Genomic DNA, 11,407 nt, shown 5'->3' with positions numbered 1-11,407 from the left:
AAGAAGACGACTGTGGGTTGTTCTGTATGTTAAATGTGTTGCTCTGATTGGTTAATAAATAAAACACTGATTGGCCAGTAGCCAGGCAGGAAGTATAGGTGAGACAAGCAGAGAAGAGAATTCTGGGAAATGGAAGGTTGAGGCAGAGACGCTGCCAGCCGTCACTTAAGCCACAAGCCACGTGGCAACTTATAGATTAATAGAAATGGGTTAATTTAAGATATAAGAACAGTTAGCAAGAAGCCTGCCACGGCCATACAGTTTGTAAGCAATACAAGTCTCTGTGTGTTTACTTGGTTGGGTCTGAGCCAGTCTGCGGGACTGGCAGGTGAAGAGAGATTTGTCTTGACCATGGGCCAGGCAGGAAAACTGTAGCTACAGAAGAAGAGGAAGGAGGAGGAGGAGGAGGAGGAGGAGGAGGAGGAGGAGGAGAAGAAGGAGAAGAAGGAGAAGAAGGAGAAGAAGGAGAAGAAGGAGAAGAAGGAGAAGAAGAAGAAGAAGAAGAAGAAGAAGAAGAAGAAGAAGAAGAAGAAGAAGAAGAAGAAGAAGAAGAAGAAGAAGAAGAAGAAGAAGAAGAAGTCACTCTATGTCTGCATGTGATAATGGGCTATCAATACAAACTGCCTGATTCATTGCTGCTTCATTAACAAATCTAGATGTAAATTGAAATTCGATTGTTTTGTCTTAATAGTGCATGGGTACCCTAGCATCTTCTTACTGAAATACACATTACCATCATTTTCTCCTTAAATGCCTCTGTAGTAGTTAATTTTCTTATTGCTGTGACCACATACCCATCAAAGAAGCCAACTAAATGGAGGAAAGAGTTTGGCTCAAGGTTTGAGAGACTCTAGTCTTCTCAAGTAAACTTCTCTAGAAACACCCTCATAGATATGCCTCAAAAAATGTGCCTCCTAGATGATTCTAAACCAAGTCAAGTTGAAACTGACCACAACCTTACATTTAGGAGGTAGCAACTCCTAAAGGATCTGAGTCTATGGGGAGTGTTGGAGCCCATTTAGGTTTCTAGTGGCTTTAACCAACAGGTCTGCCTAAAGAAGATGATTGGACCATGGGCCTGAGTGCAGGTGTCTGAGATGGTCTGCACTTGGCTGTCCTGGGGGGAGGTCTTTTGCTCCACCCCTTAGCATTCCTTTAAAAAACCCTTCAGCTGAGACAGTCAGGGCCCGATGGATTAGGATCCAGGCCCTCCTCAGGCTATCCTGTATTTTCTGTTTCTCTCCCCTCTTTACTTCTATCTAATATTTCCTGCTGCTTCTACTCAAGAGTACTCTAGGGAAAATTGGGGGTGGGATGGCCTCCAACAGGGGAAGTTACATCACTGCTTTGGACACACCCCATGTACCTCTTCAGATTCCTAGAATACACCATCTGTCTCCTACTCTTCCAGATGCTTCCCCATAGCTGGTTCTGCTTAGAGCAAACGAGTTGCTCGCTTAAAAACATTGCTCCCTTAGCTCTGTCACTCAGCCACAGGAAGATGCATACCTGACTTTCTGAGTTCTCTCATCTGTCAGTTCCAGACTAGGATCAAAAGCCACTCTGTGGGGCATAGGCTTGGCTTCCTGAAGAGTTGCTAAAAGAAATAACCTGATTATTGTGAGAATCCCTTCCCTGTGGAAGCATAAACAATGTATGCCCCCTCTTTAGAAGCTCCCAATAACAAATCAAGGTCTGATACCATGAAAGTTCAAGCCAGGAAATGAGTGAGTTTATTGGGCTTACTCACAGCATAGTTTGAGGAACTTCTTACGGGAAAGAACCCAGGGAAATCTCCACTCAGCATGGATAAGGAATACTTCATAGCCATATGGATGATGTTTCCTCCTATAGTGAGCCTTTCCCAACTTATATTCTCTAGCACCTCCCTGACCCAAGGTCACTTACAATGAGAGCAGAATTACATACAAGTAGCTAGAAGGTGCAGAGGGGATCATATGGAGTCTCAGATGAGGTCCAACAATCCTCCGCACACCCTTCTTGCAATGGACTCTTGCAAGCATGGCTGACCTGAAGAAAATGGCGGCTGTTTTGCTCAAAGGATAGCACTTGAAAACACTGTGCAAAGTAAAAAACTGCAGGGAATTTAAATTTGAGAGGGCAAATTAAAGTTCTCAATATGGAGGGACTGAGCAGATAATGTTTGCTGTTTTCTTTGTGTTCTTGGCTGAGACCAGGCTACAGCCTTCACCATCCATCCTGGGACATTCCATTTGACAGAGGATTTCCCTGCTGCCATGGAATGACTGGCTGTCTCTTTGGTCTCTGCCTTTGGTGTTTTCTCGTGACCTTCATTCAAGAGCATTATTAATTTCACTCCTGACACCAAACAGAAAACTAAAAATATTTAGATCTGGGAACAACAGCACATGCCTATAATTACAGCATCTAGGAGTGTGACAGAAGTGTGAGACCAACCTCGGCTACATATGACAAGACCCTGTCTCAAAACCACATACACATACACACACACACACACACACACACACACAAAAAAAAAAAAAAAAAAAAAAAAAAATGAAGAAGGAAAATAGTTGGTGCAGAAAGGGCACTTGGGTCTGAGCATGGAGAAACAATGGATACATGTATAATATGTTCCTGCTTGAAAAAGAATATCTGATATCTGGAGAGGAACATTGTATAAAAAAAAAAAAAAAAAAAAAAAAAAAGGTAACAGGGCCCCTGCTGTAAGTTACTGCTGGGAAATGGGTCCAGGGATCATGGGTGTTACCTAAAGCGCTTCAATCAATGTTACATGGACTTCTTAAATGTAAATTTGAAATTTTCTTTTAAAGGGGCTCTTTCTGTGGCTAAATTCTGAGAATGGCAAATTTTATTTTTAGCCTGTCTTTATAAAAATTTGAATAACAGAACTCTTTGAATATGTGACCATAAATCAATTATTATTTTACCTACTGTCCTCTAAATGACACTAAATTTGATTTCACTTGGGGAAACAAGTTTAATAGCTCATTAAATGATTAAACCATGTCCACAGAGGGTACAGCATCACATTTAAATGATAACAGAAAAACAGCAGGAACCTCTGTTTTGGCTTTCTGTTCTCTCTCTCTCTAGCCTGGTCACAAAAAGATCTTTTTTTTTTTTTTTTGGAAGCATCTAAGCCTCCATACGGAGGACACTGATCAGCGTTCACTGATCAGCGTCGTAACAAGGAGTGCAGAAGGGGCCAGGGCCAGGGGAAAACAGGGAAACTTGGTGAGAAAAAGAAGGTAAGGGGAACTGATGTGAAATCAGACCATCTACTGCTGTTTGGCAGCTGGACGAGGGAAAGACAAGCCAGGAATCAAGCTGCTCAGGATGATTCCAGTCTCAGGCGGGGACTGCCCTGCTCTCACGCTTGGCCTGAAGGCTGCAATTCTGTCTTGGCTTGGACTGGGGCCTAGGAATGTTGAAAGGAAAGCAAGCCAGTTATATTTTTAGCGACTTTTAGTTACAATTCTTGGATGAATAAAGCCTATTTTCTCACAAGAACCCAAAGGCAATGACCAAGAAAGACCTTCAATAATGCTCCATTAATTGCAGCTGTTCTGCTTTATAACCCTCATCTGTAGCACGATGGAGGATGGGGATTTCTTCCTCTGCGTGCTATCTGTGTCTTACAAGAAAGGAAAACAGGCCAAAAAGTAGGCGATTCCCTCATTCTTTAACTAAGCCTGGAGAACGGAAGTCTTTGCAACCTTCTTTCCTGCAGTTCATTTTTGGATGTCAATGAAACCTAATGTTTAATCACCTTACAACCTAGGGGCTTGGCACAACAAAAGACATTATGGTTCACTATGGTGGCCTTGGGAGGCTAGTTCCTCCTCCCACTGTCATATAGTTGCCTGGGCTCGCTCATGGGGCCGTATTTGGACGAAGCATTGCACTAGACGGGGAGGTCCTTAACACTGCATGCACAGGTCTGCAGCGGGTGCTGGCTATCAGACAGGCATGTTGGGTCTACTCAGTGTGACCACTCCCCTGTGTTCGGATAAAGTTCCAGGACAGCGGAACAGTTACAATATCCTAAAGTTCTAGTTTCCAGCTCACACTGTGTCTTTGATACCTTATTGCTAGCTTAGATGTGGGTATTAGGGAAGTGAAACCTACCAATGTTGATGGGAAGGCCCAAGGCTTTGTGAAACTATCTAATGTTCTATATTCTTCTCTCTGGACGGTTATTTTCATTCTTTCTGTCTATACAAATATATATACATATATATGTATATATATAATGTATATATATATGTATGTATATATTATATGTTGGCCTCTTTCATACATATATGAAAGAGGCCAACATAACCTCCAGGCTCTTCAGGCAACAGCGTTTCTCAACATCCCACCACCACACAGCCTAGCTGACCTAGCTGCGCTCTGTGCCTCTCTGCTTCCCACAGGAAAGAGGCTGCAAATGGCCTCAACTTCCCATTCTACAGAGCCGGAACTTTCAGCACTGCTCCCTGGGAGGCAAGCGAGTCCCTAACTGCTGAAGACGAAGCTCAGCTTATACCTTCCTTGTCTTCCACATACCTGTCAAGGTCATTCTGACAAAAAGCATAATAAACATGGAACAACTGACCAGCCAGGTTCCTCTTCTGGAGCACAGCCCCAGGGAGTGTGCAGCTCTACTGGGGTCCTCCTTCACTTCTTGTCCCATGAAGTTTCTCTCCTATTAAATAATGTTTGCTCGAATTCCCTACTCATTGCCTAGGTAATCACAAATTTTCCTTTGTGCCTGCTTCCTTGTTTACTTGAAATAGTGTTGACCACTTTTTATTTTTAGATATTTTTCTGGGTCATTCATAAAAGAAGAAAAAATGTGAGGATAGCATAGTGGCTAAGTAGAATTTGAACATGAAAATTGTAGAGGGAAAATGTGAGGGTTTGAATAAGAAACATCTCGCATACCCTGGGGCATTCGAATACTTGGTCCCCAGTTGGTAGTGGTAGCAGCCGTTGTTGGACTACCAGAGCCACAGTTGGTGAGAGATCCTAATTAGTCCTCTTTCTCCATACATGGAGGGATTTGTTCTACCACTTCTGATCACGTAGAGAACCTTGAATAATGCAGAGGGGTTTTTTTTTTTTCACCTGCCCACTGAGGAAGATAGGCTGACTAACACCAGTGCTCATAAACACATTCTTCCTAGCTCCAGTTCTCTCTAAATATTCACCTTTCCATGAAGACTACTCTTGCTGTTTGGGGAGGATTATGTGGTGTAACCTTGCTGGAGGAAGTACATCATAGGGACCGGCTTTGAAAAGCTTGTATCACTTCCAGTTCACTCTCTCTCCTTTGTACTTGTGTTTGAAGACGTGAGCTCACAGCTCTGTGCACCCACTGCCATGTCTGCCTCTTGGCTGCCAATACATCCCTGCCGTGATGGACTCTTCACCTCTGTAATCATAAACCCAAATAAACTCTCCTATAAATTCCCTTGGTCATGGTGTTCTACCACACAGCAGCAGTCAAGTGACTAAGACTGATGTTAGAGTCTGTAACTTCCCTTCTGATGTGGGCCTGATGAGGAGGATCCAGTCAGAACTCTTTGCTGGGAGTCCAGGCCAGGCCCTGCAGGTACACAGGGCAGAGTTGAACTTGGTAATCCCAACCAGGTATCTAAAACGCCAGGCAGTGGTTTCTTTGAGCCGTGGGTTTGACTGAAAAATCTTTGACACCACAATTATTGTGCCGATGCAGTGCCAACAAGACAGAATTTCCAAGGCACCAATGGGGTCTATTGGAAATGATCTACACACACACACACACACACACACACACACACACACACACACACACACACACATTCTCATAGCTCCACCTCACTCCATCACCCAGGCCACCCTGAAGTTCACATGGCCTGCAGCAACAGACATCTTTGGTAGTAATGAGTATAAACCACAGGCACACAGTTAACCACACGATCCACATGATAACTATTGACGGATTCCTGTGAAACTGGCTCTTTTTGAGGGTGCTACGGTTTGTATGTGTTTGTGCTTTATCTCTTAGCTCATGTGTTGGAAGCTTGGTCCTCATTATGGTATTTGATGTGGTGGGAGCTTTAAAAGGTGGAGTTTGGTTAAAAGTCCTGAGGTCAGTGGGGGCACTGTCCTCAGAAGTATTAATGGAGTTCTCCTGAGACCCTGAGTTACCTCTTTCTAGAGAGCTGTTGTAAAAAGGACAAGTCTGGAGGTGTGTTCAAGCTCTTCTCATACATGCTGTTGCCCCTAATACACCAATCTGCATGATGTCCTTACCAGATCCTGATGCTGATGTCATGTCCTTGAACTTCCAGAACTGTGAGTCAGATAAACCTCTTAGTAAAGTTACTCGGCCTCACATATGTCATTACAGGAATGAAAGAACCAACGAAGAGAGCAAGAACTGGCTGGATAGTACTAATGCAATAGAAAACACAAAATGAAACCAAGTGCATTGAATCAAGGGTTTCTGGGCATGGGGAACAGACATTTTCTGAAGGCAATAGAGTTAAGAAAGGAAATCAAGGCAGACTGACTCTCCTGAGCTAAAATCCTGAGAGAATACTTAAAATCCAAATTGTGGGTTTTAAAATTTTAAATACTTAAAGAGGATACTTAAAACCCATGCAGCGTCTGTAAGAGCAGTCGTGTACTGCTTAACAGCAGGGGATATGTTCTGTTGTAATAATTAATAACTTAATTATTACTCACTGTATATTTACACAATGAAAAATTACAATGCCACCCGAGGACAGACTCTTATGGGACCATTACTACACGCCTGTCATTATATGGTACATGAATAACAGTTTGCTGAGCTGTTTGGTCAATGCTTAGACCAGCGTCACCATCACAGGCGGGACCTAGAACACTTACATCACTGTTTCCAGTCAATCACTCCAACATCTGGGCCCAGGAAACTATTTTGTTTTCTGTGACCATTTTGATAATTTCTTATTTTGGCATTTTCTTTTCAGATTAATATGTTTAGAGTAATTCATTTTGCTGCCTAAGCAGAGGTCTATTCCTTGATATTATAAAGCAGTATTTCACTGTAGAAACTTTTTTACAATGTTGGCTTATCAATACATTCCATTTGGAATTATTGAGAACCAAACTGGTATTGAGGATTCCTTGCATATATGTCTTAATTTTTGGAGGGGTTAAAGAATTGTTGGGTTGTATAATTACTGTAAACTTAGTTTTATAGGAAGTAGTCGATCATTTTCCATTCCTACCAACAGCATGAAGATTTCCAACAGTGACACACAGTTACAACATTGTATTGTCAGTTTGAAAATTTCATCCCTCTTAGTGGATATTTACAGCATTAATTTGTATTTGATTAATCAGGTTAAACATCTTTACCTGGCTTATCTCTGTTCTGGTGTCTTCTCTTAGAAAATGTTTTTCTCAGAATTTTTGCACATTTAAACAAATTGGGTTATATCGTATTATTAAGTCCTAAGAGTTTCTTGTGCATTGTAGACAATTTCTCCCTGATTATGGTACATTTTCAAGAGCAGAACTAAAATAGAATGTTATTATTATTCTAATTTATTAAAGTCTATACTTTTTGTGTCCTTTCTAGGAAAGCCTTGCTTTATCCAAACAAGGTGAAGGGTTTTTATTTTCTTCTGTATGTTTTGTGGTTTTTAAATAAAGGACTGTGATCCAAATTGTTAATATTTGCATATGGTGTTCGATCATTCTTGATAATCATTTATTTCTATAAGGACAGGTATACAGACCAAGGGAAGATCTGCATATGGTATGAGGTCATTCACAGTATATCACTTATGTTTCCACATAGACAGATAGACTAGACAGATTAAGTGAATATTTGCATATGGTGTGAGATCACTCATAGTACATCATTTATGTTTCCATAAGGACAGGTATACAATTGCTCAAGATCTGTGTTTCTGAACACTTCTTTCTCAAAGAAAAGTTGGGTGTGTGGTGTACCTTTAAGCAAGATGTCTCAATCACTACCAAAAGACTTGAGGTAGTAAGTCCTTCAGCTTTGTGGTTGTTGATAAAAATACTTGCCTATACTAAGTACTTTTAATAAATGATTAATTCAACTTAATATTGTTTATGCATTTGCTTTTTATTGGTCAGCTTGACATAAGTAACATTTGCCAAATTTCAAATAGCATAACAAAAGTTTATTCAAAATCCTGAAACTCTACATATATTCACTTAAAAGAATTATTAGAAGTGGTATCAACTTAGAGCTTTTCCTCAAATTTGGAGATTTACTTAAAATGTTTATATTACCATTAATACATATGCTTATTTTTAAAATTTTACTTACTGGCATATATTCATTATATATGTTGGACTTCATATAATCTTATTAATAATGATAGAAAGCCAAGATCCTTAGAAGAAAAACAAAATGCTGTGTCTTCCAACTTAAGAGATCCCCAAATTGGATAAAGAATTGCTCAAAGAATCAGTCTGTCTCTGGCTTCTGAGCTATGGGACACTGTACTTCATCTCACTGTCCTTCAATTTCTAATCCACAAGAGGAAATATCTACCTCATATATCAGCAGCAGGACACATGTGAAATATTTAGCATATCTGGCACATAACGAGGCCACAATAAATGATTCTTATTAGCCTCCATGATGCCTATGAAGTCAGCACTATACTCTGCTTTTAGACCAGGAAACTGAGGCGGCAAACGTTTTCATTTCTATTGCTATTACTGTTTCTAGATATACCTTTCCAAATTGCCTCTGTTAATCCGTTGTTCAGTGAAACTAGCTAGTCCCTTTTACATTATAAATGTCTACTAGTCTGTTTTAATACATTTGCACCAGAAAAGCCTATTGCAATAAAACATTCTAAAAGACAAATTTGCTGATCAAAGAGAATCTTCAAAATATCCCCTCATTCCTTGCAGTATCCTATGATGTAAAAGTTCAGATATAAGAGGGAAATTTCACATCAGTAGCTTCAAGGGATACCCACAAACACTTTTTGAAAGTCTTGTTTGGTTTTCACATGAGCAAAGAGAGCGTGCGCGCGCACGCATACACACACACACACACACACACACACACACACACACACACACACACGGCAAACTTCGAGAAGTTGGAGAGACTACAAAGAAAAAAAGACAACATACTCCATAAAAGCTAAAGATCCCTCAACACTAAACAAAATGAAAAAAGGCCAACACCCTCAATACGTAAGATTTCCTCTATATTAGCAAGCACTCGTCAGAGGATTTAAAATGAAAAATGGGCAAAAGGTAGGATATAAATAATATAAATTTTGCTAACATGGTTCCAAAATTTCACTTCCACTATTTCCAGTCTTCAAAGAAAGCAGCGAGGGATTCTTTCAGGATGAGTGCAAGCTGATCCTTCGGGAAGGCAGTTTGGAGATATGTACGAAAACGCTGAAAACCCATACATTTTACTTCTTAGAAGACGTGATTCAATAATAATCATCACTGATGTACTGGGAAGAGCTTTAAAAAATTTTAATTACAGAAAAACTGAAATTCAATAATGAAGGGTTAAACTCTGGTTCTCTTGTATTACATCATTTTAAAATAGTGTCCTGTAGTATTACATTCATAGCAAATGTAGTGGATATGAAAAATATAATGAGCACATTTTCCCCAGAGGCCCAGTGGATACTATCTACCCTTATGTACACTGTGTTCTTTTCCTATGCAAACAGTAACTTCCAACTCCACTAAGCACCCAATCACTTTGATCATAACTTTTACAAGATGCAACAAGGAAATCTGCATATTTTTCTTTTTTTTACATATAGAAGATTTGTTTTCAGCACGGATCTCGGCAACCTTGGAGCTTTTGGTGTTTCCTGTCCCCATTAAGATGACTTTTACCTTTATACTGGAAGGAAGTGCAGTACGACTTCTCTGGCACAGCCAGACCACCAGCATCAATGCTTTTGTGCTCTGTAGCCTTCGTAAGTAAAGCACGGCTGACTGAACACAGCACTGTTACTCAGCAGCTGGCTCTGATAACCGAGAGCTGATAAATGATAGATGGATGAGTGGCAGACACTATGTGAGACTGCTACCCAAAGGTGACTGGTGTCCTGGGAAGGATGAAGCCAAGACGACACGCTACTTCATCACGTAGAACAACCCACTGTCTACAATTCAAGTACTACTGTTTTTTCATTTTCCCATGTTGGCTGTAGTAGACCACTGCCAACTGAAAGTCTTGAAAGTAAAACCACAGACAAGAGGAAAACTGTACTGCTGTGTGAAAAGCAGGCTACAAACTGATATACAAACTCTTCCAAACATATGCTTTCTGAATGAAAATTTCAAATTATTTTCAAATAATTGCTGGGCGGTGGTGGTGCACACCTTTAATCCCAGCACTGGGGAGGCAGAGGCAGGAGGATCTTTGTGAGTTCGAGGCCAGCCTGGTCTACAAAGCGAGTTCCAGGAAAGGCGCAAAGCTACACAGAGAAGCCCTGTCTCAAAAAAACAAAACAAAAAAAATTCACAAACACATACTGAAAAAATATTAATAGAAGTTAATATTTAGAAGGTGGGACGTTGATACTTTAAAATCTTTTTTATATTTCTTGATTTTCCAGACTTTCTTTTAAAATATATTTTTTTAGGTTTATTTTACATGAATATCTATGCACCACGTCTGTGCAGTGCCTGTGGACACCAGAAGAGGGCATCAGATTCCTTGGAGTTACAAATGGTTGTGAACTACCACATGGGTGTGGTGATTGAACCTGGGTGCTCTTAAGTACAAAGCTCTCTCTCGAGCTCTCTCCCAAGCTTTCTACCACGGGAATTTATACTAAAGAATCAATAAGTCTTATTTTCACAATTATTGTCACTTTTTTTTCACTTTTGATCCCAAATAAACACCACTTCTAAGGATGGTGCCTCTGGTAGGGCTGGCACTTCTAAGCTGGGAGCAGTCTGAGTTTTGCTGTTGGAGTATATGGGAAGGGCAGTGTCTTAGTTAATTCCTATTTGCTATGATAAAACAGCAACTTATAGAAGAGAAACTGTGTTTGGGCGTATGGTTCCCGAGGGTTAGAGTCCACGACGGTGGAGCAGAGCAGCGGGCAGCGGGTTTGGCGGCAGCACAGAGGTTGAGAGCACACATTTCAAACTGCAATCGGAAAGCAGGGAACACACTAGAAACAGTGCAAGGCTTTGAAACCTCAAAGCCATCCTACAGTGACACACTTCCTCCTGGGGCTCCCTCCCCACACAACACCACCATCCCGGGACTAAGTACACAGTACCACCATCCAGGGACTAAGTATTCAAAGCCAGAGCCTGTGGGGTACATTCTCATTCCATCACCACAGGCAGAGACTTAAGCAGGCCTAATAATAAGCACATGCGAGCCAAGAAG

Source organism: Peromyscus leucopus, chromosome 20 (genome assembly GCF_004664715.2).
Source record: "Peromyscus leucopus breed LL Stock chromosome 20, UCI_PerLeu_2.1, whole genome shotgun sequence".
NCBI classification, from domain to species: domain Eukaryota; kingdom Metazoa; phylum Chordata; class Mammalia; order Rodentia; family Cricetidae; genus Peromyscus; species Peromyscus leucopus.
Note: the sequence above shows the minus strand (reverse complement) of the source record.